This window comes from Bos grunniens, chromosome X (genome assembly GCF_055505025.1).
Source record: "Bos grunniens cultivar Pamir isolate PY7600 chromosome X, Bosgru_T2T1.0, whole genome shotgun sequence".
Taxonomy (NCBI): domain Eukaryota; kingdom Metazoa; phylum Chordata; class Mammalia; order Artiodactyla; family Bovidae; genus Bos; species Bos grunniens.
In genome coordinates, this window is record NC_141194.1 from 6,694,343 (window position 1) to 6,716,243 (window position 21,901).

The following is a 21,901-nucleotide window of genomic DNA, read 5'->3' on the forward strand; positions in this document are numbered from 1 at the left end:
TCTCAGCTAACATCTGGTAACAGTATCCCTCCAGTCCGCTACACATGGAGCAGTTTGCCATGAAATCAGCAAACTGTGTTGGGAACAGAACTTCCTGAAGGTTTAGGCAGTTCTGTTTCAATGTCATCATTTACATACAGTCCGTTCTCCCAGACTTCAGGAGGGCTGAACATCAAGTACACGGGAAGCCAGTCAGCCGTGGGTTATTTGTTTATTTTTGCAGTCTGCTCTTGGAGACCGCTCACGTTCACCTGCACTCCGCACAGTTGATTTTGTAAATAAAATCACGGGGAGACTGTTTAGGGAGGGAGCAGACGGCCGCACTCATGACTGGGAGGACATTGGAGGCGGATGTGTGGCTTCATTAGTGAAGAGTGGATGTGAAGTGTTTCGCAAGTACTTTGAAGATGCTGAGCCAGGATGCTTAGATGTGGCGCTCGTCAAGCTGCTTACGGCTCCTAGGGAAGATGAGAAGTGCTTATTATTATTTCTCGCGCCAGCCAGCCCTCTAAACTCTTGAGTGTCTGTCGTAAGCACGGGTCAGCAAAGTCGGCCGTTCACCATAGAATAGCACCAGGGCAGTTTTGCTTCCGACGGGGCCATCAGGCAGGGTCTGGAGATACTGGTGGTTGTTAACAACTTGGGGAAGAGTGCTCCGGGTTTTTCTCGTGGGTGGAGGCTGGTGGGCAGGCCAGCGCCCCCTGCCACGAGGAGTCAGCATCATCCCCCAGCATCTGTCTACCCGGGACAGCCCACAACGTCCGCGGACAGGGTCCCGCCTCCTGGGTGGGCATCGCCGCCCTTGTTGGGACCTACCCCACGCTCACATCTCTGAGGTTCTGAAGCCATGCATTAAACACCCTTCCCTCTCAGCGTGGCCTCTTCTGTTCTGGGGGAGTTAAGTTTCCCCCTGGATCTGGCTCAGTATCTTGTCGGTCCTCACTCCCCACTGTCTAGAGTGCCGCCCACCGACACCCCCCCCACCCCCCCACACCTGCCCCACGTTTCCATTGTAGTCTCTGGAAATGCACATGTCAGCATCTGTCGTCGCCCTCTCTGGGATGCATGAGTTTCATCTTGTTTTAGATTTCGCTTTAAATTCATTCAACCAGGCTTCTTCCCTGGTGGCTCAGACGGTAAAGAATCTGCCTGCCAATGCAGGAGACCCTGGGCTCGATCCCCCGGGTCAGGACAATCCCCTGGAGGAGGGAATGGTAACTCACTGCAGTACTCTTGCCTGGAGATTTCCACAGACTGATGGCCTGCTGTCCATGGGGTCACAAAGAGCCGGACAGGACTGAGTAGCTAACGCTTTCGCTTTTCACTTTCAATTTGTTCATGGAGGCTGGTTGGGGTGTGCAGGGGTCTTTGCTGGACACGTGTGAGAGGATGGGAGGTCATCACAGGGCTTTCAGCCGTGAATCTGAGTGTGGATGAGGTTTGTCACCAGGGTCTACACGGGAGTCCTTAATGTGCCCAGGATCGTCCTGTAGCTGTCTTTTTTGTCGCGTAAAGGCAGACAGTTCCCTTGACTGACTCAGTGAAAGGGTGCAGGGCAGTTGGGCTTCCCAGGTGGCTCAGTGGTAGAGAATCCACGAGCCGATGCTCCAGGAGACCTGGGTTCCATCCCCTGGGTCAGGAAGATGCCCTGGAGGAGGGCATGGCAACCCACTCCAGTATTCTGGCCTGGAGAATCCCAGGGACAGAGAAGCCTGATGGACTACAGTCCATTGGGGTCACAGAGAGCTGGACACGACTGAGCGGCTAAACGTCAACAGCACAGAGGCACAGGAGGTGGTGTCCAGCCCGAGCGGGGAGAGCCGTGTCCTGGTGGAGAGGGCTTGCAGTGTCCCTCAGCCTTCTTGGGGAACCCCAGGGAGTAAGCTGGTGGGGAACCCTGGACTCCCACATCACAGCTTACCTTAACACCCACCACACCTGGAGCCTCTCGTTATGCATAATCAGGTGGAGGCTTTATATAATTGACACTGATGCTCATACATGAAGCAAAAGTCATAAATGAGACTAATCATTAAGGGAGAGACTTAAGTCCTCAGTGGATACAAGGACCCAGAGTAAAGCAAATTAGAAATATAGATTCAACGCTGATAGAAACGGAGAGGGGTGTTTAAAGGCCTCCAGGCTTGAACCTGAGCCAAAGAATTGACGCTTTTGAACTGTGGTGCTGGAGAAGACTCTTAAGAGTCCCTTGGACTGCAAGGAGATCCAACCAGTCCATCCTAAAGGAGATCAACCCTGAATATTGATTGGAAGGACTGATGCTGAAGCTGAAACTCCAATACTTTGGCTACCTGATGCGAAGAACTGATGTATTGGAAAAGATCCTGATGCTGGGAAAGACTGAAGGCAGAAGGAGAACGACAGAGGATGGGATGGTTGGATGGTGTCACAGACTTTATGGACATGAGTTTGAGCCAACTTCAGGAGATCATGAAGGACAAGGGAAGCCTGGTGTGCTGCAGTCCATGGGGTCACAAAGAGTCAGACATGACTGAGCGACTGAACAGCAAGGAAGACTTGGAGCATATTTGCTGCTTTACTTTAGAATGCGAGCCTTGTTGTCACGCCAGAGGACTCAACTGCCCCGACAGTGGATCCTATAGAATTCTTCGCCTTTTCATTTATTTCATGAAATTCTGGGGGCATTTTTCCTCCCAGAGATATTAATTGGGAACAACAGTGAATGCCCACTCTGTCACGGTTTTCTAACCCACACGCATACTCAGCCACCCACTGGTCAGAATGTATTCTAAATGCCGAAAGTCACTGGGCGTGATAGACACTGATAGAATGCTGTTTTTTTTTTTTTTTAAAAAAGAAAGAAATGCATGATATGCCCAAAATTTATGGGAAATGTTTAGGTCAAGCAGCCCTCGAGTCCAGAGTGTGTGTCCTTTGGAAGCTGCACCGTGGGACGGCCCTTGGCCTGGTCCAGCCCCGGCTGCTGCATGCTCAGATGTTTTGTTGAAGCAAAAACCTGAGCAAGGAATTCTGAGCCCACCCTGGTCTTGTCTTCAGTCAGTGTTCTCCTTCAGGGGGCACTAGTAATGATGAACGTGACTTGAGACTTGGGTTTGATCCCTGGGTCGGGAAGATCCCCTGGAGAAGGGACTGGCAGCCCACTCCAGTATTCTTGCCTGGAGAATCCCATGGGCAGAGGAGCCTGGCGGGCTACAGTCCATGGGGTTGCAAAGAACCCGACACAACTGAAGTGACTTCACACACACACACACACACACACACACACCTTGATCTCAGAGTCAACTACATCACATATTAGAACCCAAGGAGAAGGAGGGTTTCCTTGTTGCTGTTATCTTGATCTTTATCGTGTTATCTGAATGTGGCAGTAACACCGATCCATAGTGAATGGCCAAGCTTAGCATCTTGCGTAAATAAGTTGGCGCGGGATACGAGCGGATTCTGGATGGGAGGCATAATAAACGTCTGTGTCCTGCGATGGGTGGTATCCGAGCACTCACAGACGTTAAGAGGTGGGAGAGAAGCAGAGACGCTGACAAGTACCCAGGGTTCTGCTGGGCCAGGGCTGGCCGTGAGCTTCCAAGAGATCTGTGGGTTGTTCTGCCAGGCAGGCTGCCCCTGGGAAACTCTTCCCTGCACTTGGACGTGAGACCCACCCCCAGCTGGGGCTCCCTGGTGGAGACAGAAAAGAGTCAAAGCTCTCCTGGGTTCACAGGAAAGCTGTAGTGGTGATGAGAAATGTACATGTGTTTCTCCAGCCAGGCTCCGGTTGTTGGGAGCCGACTTGGTCTTGGTGAGGATGAGGAATTAGATGGTAGAGCCCAGGTTTTTGTGAGTTTTTTTTTTTTTTGCAGCACCTTGAAACACAATACAGGACGGGCCCCTGCCACTTTGCAAGTTTTCAAGTAGCTACAGGCACCGTGGTTCCTTTAATGAAAGATCATGAACGTGGTGTGTGGGTGGGAGAAGGGTTTGGGGGAGGGTGGACACATGAATAGTGTAGCTGAGTCCCTTGGCTGTCCTCCTGAAACTGTCACAGCATTGCTAACTGGCTATTCCCCAATACAAAGTAAAAAGTTAAAAAAAAAAAATAGAATGTAGCAAACAAAGTTTGAACAAAGTTGGCATTTAAAAAAAATTTTTTTAGCTATTTTACTTAAATGCCCTGAACCTAAAAGTATCTAGCAGAAGAACTTCCTTGGTGGCCCAGTGGTTAAGACTTTGCCTTCCAATGCAGGGGGTACAGCTTCTTTTCCTGGTCGTGGAGCTGGGGTCCTACATGCCTCATGGCCGAAGGACCAAAATATACAACAGAAGCAATATTGTAACAAAATCAATAAAGACTTTAAGCATTTTTTTAAAGTGTCTAGCATATAGTAGATGCCTGCTGTGTCCGTGTGTGTGTGTGTGTGTGTGTGTGTGTGTGTGTGTGTGTGTTCAGTTGCTCAGTCATGTACGACTCTTTGAGACCCCATGGACTATAGCCTGCCAGGCTCCTCTGTCCATGGGATTCTCCAGGCAAGAAACGAGTGCGTTGCCATTTCCTCCTCCAAGGGATCTTCCCGACCCAGGGATCGAACCCACATCTCCTGCACTGGCAGGCTGATTCTTTCCCACTGGGAAGCCTCGGAAGCCCTATAGGTGCATGCCAAATATTTGGTCAATAAATGAATGGATTAATAAATGGCTTTAAATACTATCTCTATTTTTTTTGAAAAAGATCATGAACACTGGGCTTCTCTAGAGTATTCCTGACACTTCCCGTTTGGGGAGATCTTTATAAAATGGGAAGGTGCTCTGCCTTCGGAATGTCAGTCATTTGTGAACCCCACAGAAGCCTGGGAGAGACTAGGAGACCCAGTGAGAACACCTGTCCGGTCTGCGGTTGTCCGCTATCATAGGGATGTAGTCAACCTGCATCCTTGATGGGAAATCACTCTTTGGCACTGCTGTGTGTCTCGACTGGATCAATAAAGCTCCCTATGTCTTTATTTGCTCTTAACTGCCTGTGATGGAAACCCAGCAGGTCCTCACAGCTTGGAGAAAACCCTAGAGAGCAACATTCCTTCATAAGAGAGAAGACTCCTGACCCCTCCACTTAGGTAATATTGCTAAGCATCGCTGACCCCTGTTGGAAATGCTTGTTGGCAGGAGCTTGAGTCATAAAAGCTTGCCTGTGCTCTCCCGCGATCTGCACAAAGCCATGCTTCATCATATAGTGTTTTCATAATATTATATCTGAATTTAATTCAGGGCAGCCAACCCTTGCTGAGTGGTTTTGTGTGGATCGAGCATTATGCTGGATACGGGAGGTACAGCGATAAATAAAACTTCTTTTTTTATCATCAGATTGGACTGGGACATGGCCAGACCCCTCAGTCACAAGGGAGCAGAGCGATGAGTCTTCTTTCTTGGTAGAGGGAAGAAAGACCAGTCAGGGTGTGTGGACTGAGCTACAGGCGCTTAGGGGACCACTCCGCAGTTGGTTGGATGGAGAATGAAGTAATAAGTCTGTGTTCTAGGGCATTAACCTTTTTTTTTTTTTTTTTTGGCGAAGAGATAGTTAATGACCAACGGTGGTATTCTGTGCCGTGTGTCATCTTGCAGAACCGTCTGTAACATCTCATGGCGCTGTGGAAGCTCAGTTCGGGGAGCGCAAGCAGTCAGTGATCATTAAGGACACAATTGTCTTCAAGTTCCTCTCCTTCCCTTGAAGACTGGGACTGGGAGTGTTGGATTTCAGCTTTCCTGCCACCAATTTTCATCAAGAGGCTCTTTAGTTCTTCTTCACTTTCTGCCACAAGAGTGGTGTCATCTGCATATCTGAGGTTATTGATATTTGTCCGGGCAATCTCGATTCCAGCTTGTGCATCTTCCAGCCCAGCGTTTCTCATGATGTACTCTGCATGTAAGTTAAATAAGCAGGGTGACAATACACAGCCTTGACGTACTCCTTTTCCTATTTTGAACCAGTCAGTTGCTCCACGTCCAGTTCTAACTGTTGCTGCCTGACCTGCATACAGGTTTCTCAAGAGGCAGGTCAGGTGGTCTGGTATTCCCATCTCTTTCAGAATTTTTCACAGTTTATTGTGATCCACGCAGTCAAAGGCCTTGGCATAGTCAATAAAGCAGAAATAGATGTTTTTCTGGAACTCTCTTGCTTTTTCAGTAATCCCAACGGATGTTGGCAATTTGATCTCTGGTTTCTCTGCCTTTTCTAAAGGCATGTTTCTTTGCAACCCCATGGTCTGTATAGTCCATGGAATTCTCCAGGCCAGATTGCTGGAGTCAGTAGCCTTTGCCTTCTCCAGGAGATCTTCCCAACCCAGGAATTGAAGCAGGGTCTCCTGCATCGCAGGCAGATTCTTTACTGAGCCATCAGGGAAGCCCCCTCTTATAAGATGGACGCTGTTTACTAAATGGTGATAGACTGTGTCTTTTCGCTTTTACAAATATCAGGAAAGCCTCAAGCTGGTGTCCTTGGTTCTTTCTAATAATTGGTCTTGGTTGACTGCTCATGGAATAACAGAATCCACAAGTTCAAAAGGTAGATTTTTTTTTAATTGGATTATAATTGATTTGCAATGTTGTGTTAGTTTCAGGTGTAAAGCGAAGTGAGTCAATTATACATACACATACATCCACTGTTTTTCAGATTCTTTTCCCATGTAAGCCATTGCAGAGTATTGGGCAGAGTTCTCTGTGCTATACAGTAGGTCCTTGTTAGTTACCTATTTAACATCTAGGGGTGGAGAAGGCAGTGGCAACCCACTCCAGTGTTCTTGCCTGGAGAATCCCAGGGACGGGGGAGCCTGGTGGGCTGCCATCTATGGGGTCGCACAGAGTTGGACACGACTGAAGCGACTTAGCAGCAGCAGCAGCAGCAGTGTGTATGTTAATTTCAGTCTCCCAGTTTTTCTCCCCACCCCAGCTCCTGGTAACTATAAGTTCGTTTTGTACATCTGTGACTCTCTTTTATTTTGTAAATACATTCATTTGTACCATATAAATGATATCATATGGTATTTGTCTTTCTTTGTCCGAGACACTTCACTCAGTACGACCTTCTTTGGGTCCATAGTGTTGTAAATGGCATTATTTTGTTCTTTTTTATGGCTGACTAAGCAGACTTAGCCCTTAATCCGCATGAAGTCGGCATTCTTGTCAGTCCTGTTAAACGAGAAGTGTGATGCATTGCCTGATAACACTGGAGAACTCCTGGAGTACATGAAGATCCCTTGACTTTGCAGACATCCTAAAACATGAATGGTAAAGGTGGGTGACTAAGCACGCCCACCGATATGAGCTAGTTTCTTCTGCCCCCCTCAAGAAGCCCGCCTTTCTGCTTTCGGAGAAGCCATGTCAGAATTTTTAATTAATTCTTCAAAAGGGCTCATTACCGGGAGGAATAGAGAGATTCTCATTATGGTGATGGTGTCTCATCCATGCTGAGATTTAATGTATGGACCCTGGAGGCCTGGCTGAGCTAGAGTTCGGGGGCCTCTCCTATTGGTCTCAAACCCACACGCCACCTTGGTTTTTAGAATAATTATCTTGATGTTAGACACAGTAGAAATTATGAAAGATTTTTAAATGCACTTGTGGACACGAATGTAGATACCAGTCATGTAAACAAACTATGCTTTTGATCTGTGCATTTGTGGGCAGCATTTTTCAGCCCTGAAAATGTCAACGCGGTAATGTGGAATCTTGTACCTCGTCCCACTCTATCGCCACCTGAACCCCAGCTTCCTCCCAGGATGTGGAGGGGACACGGTGGAGGCCTGGGTGATTGAGGTTGAATGTTGGGTGGCCACCTGGGTGAAGGTATGAAGTTCCAAACTAGCACCAAAGCCGGCCAGAGGGACCTTTTCCTTACGTGCAGATTCCCTGACAGTCTGTGAGGAAATTCCTTTTATTTGATTTTATTTTTTTCTCTTTTAATGAAATGAATGTCTTCTCTTATGAAAAGTGTTGTTACATTATATTCAGAAACAGCATTTTAATAAACACTTGTCTTGATTATAAAGCAGGTTAAAAGCTATGCTTCTTAGTGGTCATAGCCGGTTCCTAGGGCAGCCCTAACAAAATTCCACAAGCCACATGACTTAAAACACCAGGAGTCCATTCTCTCCCATTCCTGGAGGCCAGAAGTCTCAGATTGAGATGTCAGCAGGCTGGCCCTCTGCTGAAGGCTCTGGGTGGGCTCCTTTCTTGCCCATCTGCTAGCTTCCGTGGTTTCCAGCAACCCTGGATGTCCCTAGACTTACAGATACGTCATCCTAGTCTTCGCCTTGTCTGTCTATGTTAACACGGTCATTTTCCTACGTGGACACCATCCTAGTGGGTTAAGAGCCCGCCCTGCTCCAGTGTGACCTCATTTGATGAATTCTGTATGTGTGATTGGATGTATTTTTTTTTCTTTTTTATTGACATATGATTGACCTACAGTGAGCCCTGAAAAGAGTGAAAATATTAGTCGTTCAGTCGCGTTTGACCCTGCGACTTCATGGACTGTAGCCCACCAGGCTCCTCTGTCCATGGGATTCTCCAGGCAAGAACACTGGAGTGGGTTACCTGTCCTTCTCCAGGGGATCTTCCCAACCCAGGGATCGAACCCAGGTTGATTCTTTTACCACCTGAGCCACCAGGAAATCGCAAATTGACCCTCAACACTATGTTGATTCTGGGTGCATGACTAATGACTCAATCTTTGTATACATTACAGAATGATCCCCACAACAGGTCTACTTACCATCTGTCACCATACAAACAAACATATGACACTATTATTGACTGTATTCCCCAGGCTCTCTGTTTTATCCCCTTGACTCATTTTGTGGCTGGAAGTTTCTCCCTCTTGCTGCTGCTGCTAAGTCGCTTCAGTCGTGTCCGACTCTGTGCGACCCCATAGACGGCAGCCCACCAGGCTCCCCTGTCCCTGGGATTCTCCAGGCAAGAACACTGGAGTGGGTTGCCCTTTCCTTCTCCAATGTATGAAAGTGAAAAGTGAAAGTGAAGTCGCTCACTGAAGTCGTGTCTGACTCTTAGCGACCCCACAGACTGCAGCCCACCAGGCTCCTGCGTCCATGGGATTTTCCAGGCAAGAGTACTGGAGTGGGGTGCCATTGCCTTCTCCCTCTTAGGCTCCCTTATATATTTCACTCACCTTCACCTCCTGCCCCCTGCCTACTACCTCCTTCTATGAGTCTGTTTCCATTTTGTTGTGTTTCTTCATTTGTTGCGATTTTTAGATTCTATGTCTAAGTGCAATCATGCAGTATTTCTCTTTGATTTGTTGAGTTTCATGTAATACCCTACACTGACTCAATGGACATGAGTTTGGGTAAACTCCAGGAGTTGGTGATGGCCAGGGAAGCCTGGCGTGCTGCAGTCCATGGGGTCACAGAGAGTCGGACACGACTGAGTGACTGAACTGAATAGCCTGTGGGTCCATCCCCGTGGTCACAGATGGCAAGGTTTCCTTCTGTTTTTATGGCTGAGCCATTTTCCTCTGTGTGTGTGTGTGTGTGTGTGTGTGTGTGTGACGTCTTCTTTATCCGTTCATCTCTCGATGGACGCTGAGGTTGCTTCCAGATCGTGGCTATTCTAAATAATTCTGCAGTGAACATAGGGACATGTATATCTCTTCAACTTCGTGCTTTCGTCTTCTTCAGGAAAATGCCCAGAAGTGGTGTCGGCTGGGTCGAGCGGCCGTTCTGTTTGTAATGTTCTGGGGAAGCCCCGTTCTCTTTTCCGCAGTAGCTACACCAGTCGGCCTTCTTACCGTCACTGCATCGTACGGGTTCCCTTTTCTTTCCATCCTTGGACACACTTGTTATTTGTTGTCTGTCTGGCTGAGCCCATGCTCAACAATCTGACGGGTGTCAGGTGCGTATCTCGTTGTGTTTTCAGTTGGCGTTTCATCTTGATGAATTCTATCCGCGACCAACCTATTTCCAAATGAGGTCGCACTCTAAGGTGTCCAAGGTATTGGGACCACAAGATATCTATTTTAGAGGGGGGCCCAGTTCAACCCGCAGTAGTGGCGATCTCCCTTTACCCTTGGCCATTTACAGGGCGGGTGGAGAAGTCCAAACTGGTATAAATTGTTTGTCTTTAATCAAATGAACGAGCCGGCAGAACAGAGCTGCAGGTGTGGCCACCTGCCACCCACCAGGCCTGCTGTTGCGGGGCCTGGGTGACCATCATACACAAGCCCCAGGGGACTGTGTCTTTCCTGACATTTCTGGGAGGCCTGGGAGCTCTCGTGGCCTGTCCGTCAGGAGGGGGTTTTTTCGTGAGCGAGGTGTAGGTGGCTTTGCTGGTTTGTGGAGCCTGTTCTCGATCGCAGGTGAGCAGGAAGTAGTGGGCTTTGCCTTGAGACCGGCCCGGAGGGCTGCTGCTTATGACGATGGGGTTCAGGGGGTGAAGTGTTCAAAGTGGAGACTGTGGGCCCACCTAACCTGATCCCTGGAATATTCCGTCATGCAACCATGTGATGTTGACCGTGTGAAGCCCCCAGCCGCCAGGGGAGGCTCTAGAATCCACGATCTGTAGTGCAACCCCCTTCCATTTCCTAGCAGAGGTGATCGAGGGTAGAACCAGTTGTGCCTGTGAGTGGTTTTGATGCCTGGAATCCCCAGGCCCTTCCATGGAGTTTCTTGTCCAGTTTCTTGTGAAAGAAATTGCACCGTGGAAGACTCGTTGGTGCCAAAGTGAAAGGGACTCAGTTGTGTCCTACCCTTTGCGGCCCCATGGAGGCTATACAGTCTCCAGGAATTCTCCAGGCCAGAATACTGGACTGGGTAGCTGTTTCCGTCTCCAGGGGACCTTCCCAACCCAGGGGTTGAACCCAGATCTTCAGCATTGCAGGCGGATTCTTTCCCAGCTGAGCCAACAGGGGAGCCCAAGACTGTTGGAGTGGGTCTGGCACATATTTCAAGGCTTCCTGGCGCTTTTCAGGGAAACGTGTTAAACAGACGTGTCAGAAACACTCCGAACTTGAAAGTCTCAGAGTGCAGTAGGTGAAACCTTGACCTTGGGTTCGCCTCTCTTGGCGACGGTGGCTTCACGTGGTAAACAGCAGATCACCTGGGTGCCCCATCACCGTGTTCAGCCCTCGGGGATGGACCTTGGGGCCTTGGACGATCAGCTTCCAGGAGCAGTTTGGACCACGGGGAATACGATTTCCCATCATAATTACAACCCCTGAGCCTGATCCAGCTCCAAAATTAGGGCCCCAGTTAGAATGTGTGCACATCCACTGTTTCTGAGTGCTGCTGTGAGAAAGTCTGCTAAACAGAAACGGGAATTCTGCATGTGAGAAAAATAATCCAGAATAGTTGAAAGCCATAAGTGGGGACTCTTTTCTTTCAGGTCAGTCTACACTTTAACGACCTAGACAGCATATTAAAAAGCAGAGCCATTGCTGTACCAACAGAGGTCTGTCTCGTCAAGGCTACGGTTTAACCAGCAGTCATGTATAGATGTGAGAGTTGGACTATAAGAAAGCTGAGCACCGAAGAATGGATGCTTTTGAACTGTGGTGTTGGAGAAGAATCTTGAGAGTCCGTTGGACTGCAAAGAGATGCAACCAGTGCATCTTAAAGGAGTTCTGTCCTGAGTGTTCGTTGGAAGGACTGATGTTGAAGCTGAAATGCCAGTACTTTGGCCGCCTGATGTAAAGAACTGACTCATTGGAATAGACCCTGATGCTGGGAAAGATTGAGGGTGGGTGGAGAAGGGGATGACAGAGGATGAGATGGTTGGATGGCATCACTGGCTGAATGGACATGAGTTTGGGTAAACTCCAGGAGTTGGTGATGGACACGGAAGCCTGGTGTGCTGCAGTCCATGGGGTTGCAAAGAGTCAGACACAACTGAGCCACTGGACTGAACTCTTTAACAATGATGTAACATACAGCACAGCGTCTCGAGACCTTATGTGAAGAATTTGCTAAAATAAAGCGGACACGTTTAGGATTCATCTCATTCTGAATCAAGACCTTTACACTTGATTGGAAAGAACTTTTCTTCTAATCTAATGGAAAATGGTGGGTCATGGCTAAAGAACCCACACGCCAATGCAAGAGACACGAGTTCCATCTCTGGGTCGGGAAGATCCCCGGGAGAAGGGAATGGCAACCCACTCCAGTATTCTTGCCTGGAGAATCCCATGGACAGAGGAGCCTGGCGGGCTGCAGTCCATGAGGTTTCGAAAGAGCCGGACACGACTGAGTGAGTAAACAACAAACAACAGCAGTGGAAAAATGCCGGTTTTGTACCATTCGGACATGGACGTGCCTAGCTGAGGGGAGCAAGTGATTGCTGGGGATTTAGGGGTGGAAATGTCAGTGTGGTTTCTAAGCGTGCGTGGTTTACCTGGTAGACCCGGTTTTACTGAAAGAGAGCTATGTGATGGGGTCAGGGTAGATGCATGTAGTTTTCTGGGTCTTACATTTGCAGCTGTTTGTGTGTTTGCATGCTTGGTTGAAGGCAAACAAATGGAATTAGATACTAATTGGCTTGGAGGGGTTGGCGAGTTGTGGGGAGCGAATGAATGGGATTAGTCTCTATGCCAGTGTTCTCTGACGTCCACCAGTGCGTTCCCAGTTCCAGCCCCTGTGTTATTTATCCACTGGGGTGTGAGGGATCACCCCAGCACTCCCAGCTGCACACTGCAGACACAGATCACCTCCTGTGGGTTCTGAGACTCAGGAATCCAAGCACGGATGAGCCGGAGTGTTCCCGCTCGAGGTCTCCCGTGAGTTGCAGTCATCGTGTTGGCCCCAAGACCACAGTCTCTTGAGCCTAGTGCCGGGCTGGAGGCTCAACCCCAAGCCCGTTCATGAACGTGGCCGTTGGCGGGAGGCTTCAGTCCCCTCCCGTCTCTGCAGGGCTGCCCGTGACCTGGCTTCCCCAGAGTGTGTGATCGAGAGAGAGAGAGAGAGAGAGAGAAAGAGAAAGAGAGATAGCAGAGGAGGGGAAACAGAGTACAGGAGAAAGAGAGAGAAGGACGGTGCTGGGGACTTCCCTGATGGAGCAGTGATTAAGACTCTAATCTCCCGGTGCAAGGAGATCTTCCAGCCCTGGATGGGGAACTAAAGGTCTCATATGCCTCATGGCACAGCCAATAAATAAATTAACAATAGAATAACTTAAAAACATTAAAAAGAAAGTGCTGGAAGCCACATGCTTTCACAGTCCGACCTAGAGGGGACGTGCTCTTCCTTCTGCCGTGTTCTGTGGGTCGCGTAGACCAATCCTGGTCAGTGTGGGTTGGGGTGGTTCCTGGGTGCAGATACCAGTGGGGTGGGGCTCCTTGGATTTCATCTCAGAGGCTGCCTGGGGCCTTATCTGGCATCTAGTGGTTAGGACTCCATCCTTAAGCTGCACAGGTTCAAGCCCTGGTCGGGGAGCTGAGAGTCCACATGCTACATGGTGGGGCCACATAAATGAGATAACAAATAACAAATAAAAATGCATGTGAAGAGGCTGCGTACTACAGCCTTTTATTTTCTGCACCCGTAAGTTGCCATCTTGGTTAGAGAATTACTCACTTGAGTACTTAGTCAACTGTCAGAAAGTGGGGGGAAATTTCTGTAGCTGTGTCTGTGCCCTGACTTTTGGATACAATAGAATCTGCATGTAATGACTGTCACTTTACTCTGTGTGTGTGTGTGTGTGTGTGTGTGTGTGTGTGTGCGTGCTCAGTCGTGTCTAACTCTTCTTGACCCCATGGACTGTGTAGGCCACCAGGCTCCTCTGTCCATGAGATTCTCCAGGGCAAGAATACTGGAGCGGGTTGCTGTTTTCCTTCTCCAGGGGAATCTTCCCAATCTGGGGATCGAACCCCAGTCTCTTGCATCTCCTACACTGGCGGGCAGATTCTTTCCCACGAGCAGCATCTCAGAAGCCCGTCGCTTTACTACCTAGCTAAATAAAAAATTATGCACCTGTTTTGTGCTCTCCACGATATTCTTGGACAGAAAGTCAGTTTCCCTCCCAGGAAATGGAAACATCCATTGAGCCCCCGCCGGTGGACGTGGCCAGTCAGCTCTCCTCCCATTTCCTCCTTAAACTCGGGTAAATAAATCTTCAGTGACTGCCTGAATTATTGCTGCCCCTGCACATTTACCTTCTGCCCCAAGGCATTTAGGAAAGGTTGCCCTTGCCTTTTCTAAATAATGAATTGCCTTTTTTTTTTTTTTGTCTTCTAGGCAAAGTTAATGGGGAAAAAAAAATGAATGAGAATTTTTTTCCCCGCCCCTGAGCTCTTTCTAACAGTTTCAAGGATGATAACATCTTTATTGCATTTCAGTGTCAGCGCTAACATCATTCATTCATTCCGCAGATAACCTCCATGTGCCAGTGAGGCTGTAAAAGTGCAGAGGTCAAGTGTAAGCTCAAATGACCTCTTCACGGTAATTTAAAGGCACGTCAGGAGAAGGCCACGGCAACCCACTCCAGTACTCTTGCCTGGAAAATCGCATGGACGGAGGAGCCTGGTAGGCTGTAGTCCATGAGGTCGCGAAGAGTCGGACACGACTGAGCGACTTTTGTTTCACTTCCATGCATTGGAGAAGGAAATGGCAACCCACTCCAGTGTTCTTGCCTGGAGAATCCCAGGGACGGTGGAGCCTGGTGGGCTGCCGTCTACGGGGTCGCACAGAGTCGGACACGACTGAAGCGACTTAGCAGCAGCAGCAGAAGATAGAAGAAAGGGCTTCCTTGGTGGCTGAGACTGTAAAGAACCTGTCTGTCAGTTCCATCCTTGGGTCAGGTTCCATCCTTGGGTCAGGAAGATTCCCCTTGGAGGAGGGCATGGCAACCTACTGCAGTATCCTTGCCTGGAGAATCCCAGGGACAGAGGAGCCCGGTGGGGGCTACATGGTCCACGGGGTGGGTCACAGAGAGTCAGACAGGACTGAGCAGAGACAGAAGAAATGAACCCCGGTGGGTAGGGAACTGAATTTTGTGAATTCTCCACCCGCAGGTTGACTTGATGAACATTTCGGAGGATCCTCAGAGTCAGGATTCTCTTATCGTTCACGTTTTCTAGAAAGGCAACTGCTGTGCAGAGAGAGGAGTGGGTTTCCGGGCTAGGGAAGTGGACCTGGCCCAAGGTGGACCCCAAAGGGTCTGACCCCCAGAGCGGCTGCGTCAGCAGCCTTCATGTACAGAAGAAGCCTTGGCATGTGGAAAGGCTGCACGGGGAGCCCTTTACTTGCCCTAAATGCCCCTGGTCTGTTTGGCACAAGGTTGGAGATACTGCAACCTTCACAGCTAGTGGCCATCACGCCGCTGTCCAGGGATTTGCCAGTATCCTTCCCCCCAACCCCAACTTTAGTTTTTTTCCCATGGACACTCATCTTCCCTGCCTTTTCAAGTTCAGCTAAGGCAGATAGCCAAAATTCCTAAGGGAGGAAAAGCGGAAAGTCAAAGAGACATGAAAGAAAATGGCATTTTGAAGGACAGAAATGCGACTTGATAGGATCGTGTGTGTGTGTATGTGTGTGTGCACACGTATGTTTCCTCCAGGGTTGCCAAGACCGAGGACTGCTGATGCGTCCAAAGATTTGGAGTGAGGCTCGCTCATAACCGTGAGGGAATTACTGATGGTTTGGCCACAGTAACAGCTGTTGACCCAGATGGGGGTGGGATTGGGAACCTGTGTGTGTGTGGGGATTTGCTACCCAGAGACATGGACCTTGATGTAGGTGGCACGTACAGACACTCCTGCACAGATTTCTTAACCGTGATGGTTGAGCCGTGTTTGCAGGAAGAGTGAGGCCCCTCTCTGGGCATTTCATCAGAAAGCAGCCATTAAAAAGAATGCATTTGAATCACTTCTAATGAGGTGGGTGAAACCGGAGCCTATTATACAGAGTGAAGTAAGCCAGAAAGAAAACCACTAATACAGTGTACTAACACATATATATGGAATTTAGAAAGATGGTAACAATGACCCTATATGTGAGACAGCAAAAGAGACACAGATGTACAGAACAGTCTTTTGCACTCTGTGGGAGAAGGCGAAGGTGGGATGATCTGAGAGAATAGCATTGAAACATGTATATTATCATATGTGAAACAGATCGCCAGTCCAGGTTCGATGCATGAGACAGGGTGCTCGGGGCTGGTGCACTGGGATGACCCAGAGGGATGGGATGGGGAGGAAGGTGGAAGGGAGGTTCAGGATGGGGGACACATGTACACCCGTGGTGGATTCATGTCAAGTATGGCAAAAACCACTACAGCATTGTAAAGTAATTAGCCTCCAATTAAAATAAATCAATTAGAAAAAAAGAAATGAAACACGTATACATGATTTAAAAAAATTTTGTCCACTGTATATCTGATTATTTTTCACGTTTAACCTTTTCTCGATCCATGTCCTTTTTTTGTCTCAGAATTCCCGTCCCCATCACACTGAACTCAGTTGTCCTGTCTCCATCTTTCCTTTGGGCCAGGGCAGCGTCTCGGACTTTGTTTGGTGGTGGTGTCTCTGTTTTGAGGGATACCGGCCGCGACTTTCGTAGAACGTCTCTCACTTTGGGCTTGGCACGTGTGTGCCCCGTGATGAGGCTGGGCTTATGAGTTTGGGGGACATAGACCGCAGAGACGGGCCCTGTGATCACGTTGCCTCCAGGGCCGGGACTCTCAACGTGACCTAACGCTGATGAGCTTGCAGAGCTTGCCCTCTGCTCAGGGTTTGCGTTTGCAGAGTCCCTTCAGTGTCGAGTTACCACTTTCCCCTCTCTTGTGTGTCCACACTTCTTTCAAAGCCCATGCTTACTGCTATAGGGGGAGCAAGGTAAGCGTCACCTCCTGGAGACTTAAGCTTAAGCTGTTTGAATGCTAGGCTTCCCTAGTGGCTCAGCGATAAAGAAACAGCCTGCCAAGGCAAGAGATGCTGGTTCGATCCCGGGGTCGGGAAGATCCCCTGGAGAAGGAAATGGCAACCCACTCCAGTAGTAGTATTTTTTTTTAACTTTTGGGGACTGCACCATGAGGCTCGTGGGATCTTATTTCCCCTGCCAAGGATCGAACCCGTGCCCCCTGAGTGGGAAGCACGGAGTCTGAACCACTGGATCACCAGGGCAGCCCCCCGCTGCTGTGATCTTGCCTGCAAAATCCCGTGAACAGAGGGAGCCTGGCGGGCTTTATAGTCCACAGGGTTTTGAAAGGGTGGGATACGACAGCATCTAAACAGCAGCAAATTTAAACGCAGGTTTCTTCACTCATTGCTTGATGGAAGGTAATTCAGCCTTGTCTTGGAATACGGGTCCAGTAATTCCAGTTTGGGGTCGTCTCTCCGTAATAAACCGTACCCGTGATGCACCCTCTGCCGTTTCCAGGGTTGAGTCCCGTGAAGCGCAGTGGTTCCCGAAGGAAACCATCTCCGCACAGAATCCATCTGCATGTTCACTGCCTTCTCTGAGATCTCTTCACTCTTGTCCACCCCGCCAGCGTTTTCATGATAACTTTTTTTTTTTTTTTTTAAATTTTGGGCTGCACTCTGTACCATGCACACAGCATGTGTGATCTGAGTTTCCCCGACAGGAGGTCAAACCCACATCTCCTTCGGTGGACACTCACTCGAGTCTTAACCACCGGACCTTCCGGAAGCCCCTCATGGCACATTTTTGTCTGATGACGTGTCTGTTAGTCTGTAACAAAGCATCGAAAGTAGTTTTGGTAGGGGGAAAAAAAGACTGTCTTCCTAACTGATAAGCTTATGTAATATTTCGTTACATTTCATCGATGGAAGAAGATGCCCCATCGCATAAGCAGGTTTGGGGCCCCATCAACACTGGGGTATGAAGGCCAAGGGTACCTGGCTCAGGTGGAAAGGGCCCCCCGGGGCTGGGGGCGTCCACTGGATTAAGAAGGCGGCATTGGCCTACGGATTTCCAGGGCCTGTGGGTGGCTGTCAGCGCGTTTACAGAATCAGCAGCCTTGGTGATTTCAGCAAGAAGGTCAACGGGAGGCCTTGTTAAGAGACCTTCTCCTCCACGTTATTTTTAGAAGCAGCAAATATCAACCATAAATATTTAATGTTGTGTTTATAGACTCTGGCATCATAAACCTTCACAAGGTGACTCAGAGGAGGCTGATCACTGTGAACCCCCGAGGAGAAGGAATCTCTGCCCCGCCCCCCCCCGCGCCGGCACACCGCACCTCTTGAGGAAAACCATCGTTGACGTTCTTGGGAAAGAGGTGAACAGGTACATCGCTGTCTTAATTCATCTTCTTCATCCTTGGCAGATGAGGAATTTAGTCATTACTCTTTGCTGGCCAGGATTTTCAGTCCCTCTTTTCTGATTTTTAAAAGCAATGTGCTGCATAGAATGAGCAATTTGGGGAAAAAAACAAAGAATGGAATCTGGAAACAAAATAAACACCTCTGAGCCCACCCACGCCGGTTCCCCCATCAGACTGTTGGTACATCTCCTCCCAGCTGCCTGTATTCCTGTGCATGAAACGTCAGGAAGGTTCAGCTTTGTGACCCGGCTCTCCCAACTTAACCTTACGGAGTGAGCCTTGTGATCATTGCCGACGTTCATTGAAAACATTTTTCAAGCATCCATCCCGTCGAGTTTGTGTGCCGTAATTGATTTAACACTTGTTGCCGGAGCTTCAGATTGCTTCCAATTTTTTTTTTTTTTTTTTTGCTTTAGGAGAGATGGCTGGGAATGGAGCTGTAGGGCTCTTGAGACCGATTACCAAATTGCTTTCCTTGAAAGTTTGTGCTGGTTGTTCCCTGTTGCCAGGGAGCCCAGGGTGGGGTGGGCTGGGGTGGGGGGTGGGGCCCCGTCTCTCAGACAGCTCAGGACATTGTGGTCAACTGAGATGGGAACGCGGGCACTTTTTTTGTTTTGTTTTTGCATGTCTTTGATTTAAAAAAAAAAATGAGGTGGACTATTTCATCCTGTTCGCCAGTCTTTTGCATTTTTTTTTTTTTTCTGTGACTTGGACGTAAGTTGCTTTGCAAGCAATGGCTCGGGTTCTGTTTGGGGTTACGCTCTCTGGGTTCCACGTGAATGCCAGCTGTTTTAATAAAGACTGCACTGTCAGAGTTTCAGCTACACGGGCCATTTCTGGCGTTTGCCGGGAAGTTGAGTCTCCTGACTGGAGCCAGACTGTGAGTCTGTATATTGGGGCTGCGTCTTAAACAGGAGTTGAGTCCAGAAAGCAGGAAGGCGGGTCAGCATATGAACTTATTACTGAGATTATACCAAAATACGTTCTTTGCTCATTAACTCTCTTTGACCCCTTTCCTTAAAACCATTGTGGGGGGAGGGGGGGATGTGCGCTGTGACTGCTCATGGATGAGAATTGATGCCTTTGAATGTCACTGCTCTACGTGAATTCAGCTCATTTCACGATTCCTAGTGTGTTTATCAGAAGACGATGTTTTTACAGAATGACATCTGTAGGAAAAGCGCAGATTCTTAGGTTAGCCTGCAAAAGATCTTAAAATATTTATAATTATCAATAGGCCGGCTTGCACTTCGCTTCTATTTGTCATTAGCCCAAGTTTGTTTTCCAAGGGTGTGTGTCTAGGTGTGACTGAGTGTGTCCGGGTGACATATATTTTGCTGTGCAAATGAATAGATCGAATGTCTCTGCTGTGTCTTTGAAGCACGGTGCTGTTTCACGGCACGCTAGGGACAAGGAGGGGATTGGTTGTTTTCTGTGTTGCTCTGAAGTCATCAGTGAGGCGTCTCTGCGTTTGCTGTTGCTTCTCTCTCCTTGCGCTGTTGTATAACATGACACATTTGGAAAGCTTTGCAAAGATCTATTTCAGTTCCTCCTTTTAGAGTGTTTAAGTATTTCTTTTTTTTTTTTTTTTTTCCATTTCCAAACCTGGAAAGGAAATGAATGAAAGGCGAGGAAAAAGATGAGACAGCAATGATCAGTAGAAGGACTCCCCTGACGGTCAGGTGGTTAAGATTCGGCACTTCCACGGCAGGGGTTGCTGGTTTGATCCCTGGTCAGGGTACTATAAAATCCTGCATGCCTCTTGATGTGCCCGCAAAAAAAAAAAAAAAAAAATTCATCGATAGATTATTAAAAACAAATGTAATGATTTTGGGATACGGTTCTTGTCGCCTTGTAGCTTAACGGCTTTCGCTTCGCAATGATGTGTGAATGTTTTTGCTCTAGATTATGTTCAATAGGTGAGAGTCTAGCCATGAATCATTTCCTGCCAAATTTCAATCGATGAGGTAATACGTGGAAAAATGGCCTTATTTCTATAGTAACATGCATCTTCTCAGGTCTCAGGGTTCTGTTTCCTCTCAGTATGTTACTGCTACGCACTAGGAGTTTCCTTGTTTCTACACTCTGCGATTACACACAGAAATGAGGAATGGGGAGAGGACTCACTCCCAGGTTCCTTTCCCCACGGTGGCTCAAGGTGAGAGATGCTCACTTTGAACTCCGTTTCCCAGGGCGTGTGGTTAACACAGATAGGTGCAGGGTACCGGTTCCAACTGTGGGCAAACGGAAGCCATATTCCCTCTGCCCAAGTAGTAAAAGTAGAAAGCTCTCCTATACTATCGTACCATTGTTGCAAAATAAACTCCTTCTCCTTAACACCAACCTGGGCTTGCCTGGTGGCTCAGCAGTAAAGGATTGGCCTGCCAATGCAGAAGATTCGGCTGCCAGTGCAGGAGACTCGTCTTTGATCTCTGGGTCAGGAAGATACCCCTGGAGAAAGAAATGGAAACCCCCTCTAGTGTTCTTGCCTGGAGAATCCCGTGGACAGAGGAGTCTGGTGGGCTACAGTCTTTTGAGGTTGCAAAAGAGTGGAACACGACTCAGGAGACTCAGTGGCTAGAAAACAACTCAGTGGCTAGGCAACTCAACCAATCCATCTCTGAATGGTGTGGTTTTTTTTTTTTTATTGTTCAAAGTAGACCTCAAAGTGACAATAAAGGGCCTCTTGGAAAAGGAGGCCTTCGAATGTTCAGTTTGTCATCATTGATGAGATGCACACAGCTCCCTGTGCTGGGAGCCTAAGCATCTCTAGCTGTGAGTTCTCCAGCGCTTTGAGTAGGCGAGGCTTAATTAAACTTTAAAAGTGATAGCCGACAGTGTAAGGGGCAGGAAGCCTTGTCTAACAGGAGGTTTAATATAACAATAACGGCAAGAAAAACTGTCTGTAGTCCTGGCTAAAATATCTGTTCAGCAGCACCCTATCTTAAACAGAATGTGTGCAAGCTCAGTCGTGTCCGACTCTTTGCAACCCTTTGGATTGTAGCCCGCCAGGCTCCTCTGCCCATGGGATTCTCCAGGCAAGAATACTGGAGTGGGCTGCCATTTCCTGGTCCCGATCCAGGGAATTGAACCCGCATCTCCTGTGTCTCCTGCGTTTGCAGGCGGATTCTTTACCCACTGAGCCATCAGGGAAGCCCATCTTAAACACGGTCGCACTGAGATTTGAGCTGTACTGTTGACTGTGGTACAGAGTCCACTGTAGCATCATCACCCTAGGTCTCCCATGGCAACCTGCTAGGAAGAAGGGTGCAGCTCTGGTGACGTCACCCCCCAGGTTATACATGAGACAGGCTCAGCCAGACGCGGTCCACACCCAGTGCTCTGCAGTGAGCCCGGGAGTTCACAGCGCACCTTGCTGTCTGCTGGGCCAGGTGGCTTTGAAACCGGAAGGTGTAACAGTACACACCAGGTGAGAGGTCAGTGTTTGCCCACAAAGCGAGCAACCTGCCAATGACCGTGGCTTTTTTGAGACCCACAACCCTTTCAGGCGTCTTAACAGAACTTGTGATAAGTCTCTATATTAAAAAATCCTCAAACTGAAAATTGTTTTTTTTTACTAGAGAAAGGTGGTCTGCATTTAGAACAATTTGTGATTATTAATCTGTCT

General features: G+C 48.5%; 1 protein-coding gene across 28 annotated transcripts in view; it reads left to right on the top strand.

Moving 5' to 3' along the window:
* Nucleotides 1–21,901, top strand: part of TBL1X (transducin beta like 1 X-linked) — a 252,978-nt gene that overhangs the window by 117,571 nt on the left and 113,506 nt on the right. For 17 of the 28 annotated variants that reach the window (XM_086387904.1, XM_086387922.1, XM_086387919.1 and 14 more), the window contains one exon: nucleotides 18,081–18,236. The exons of the other annotated variants lie outside the window; for them this stretch is intronic. The gene's annotated coding sequence lies outside the window, so the exon portion shown is untranslated. The remainder of the gene's footprint in view (nucleotides 1–18,080; nucleotides 18,237–21,901) is intronic. 28 annotated transcript variants of the gene reach the window in all.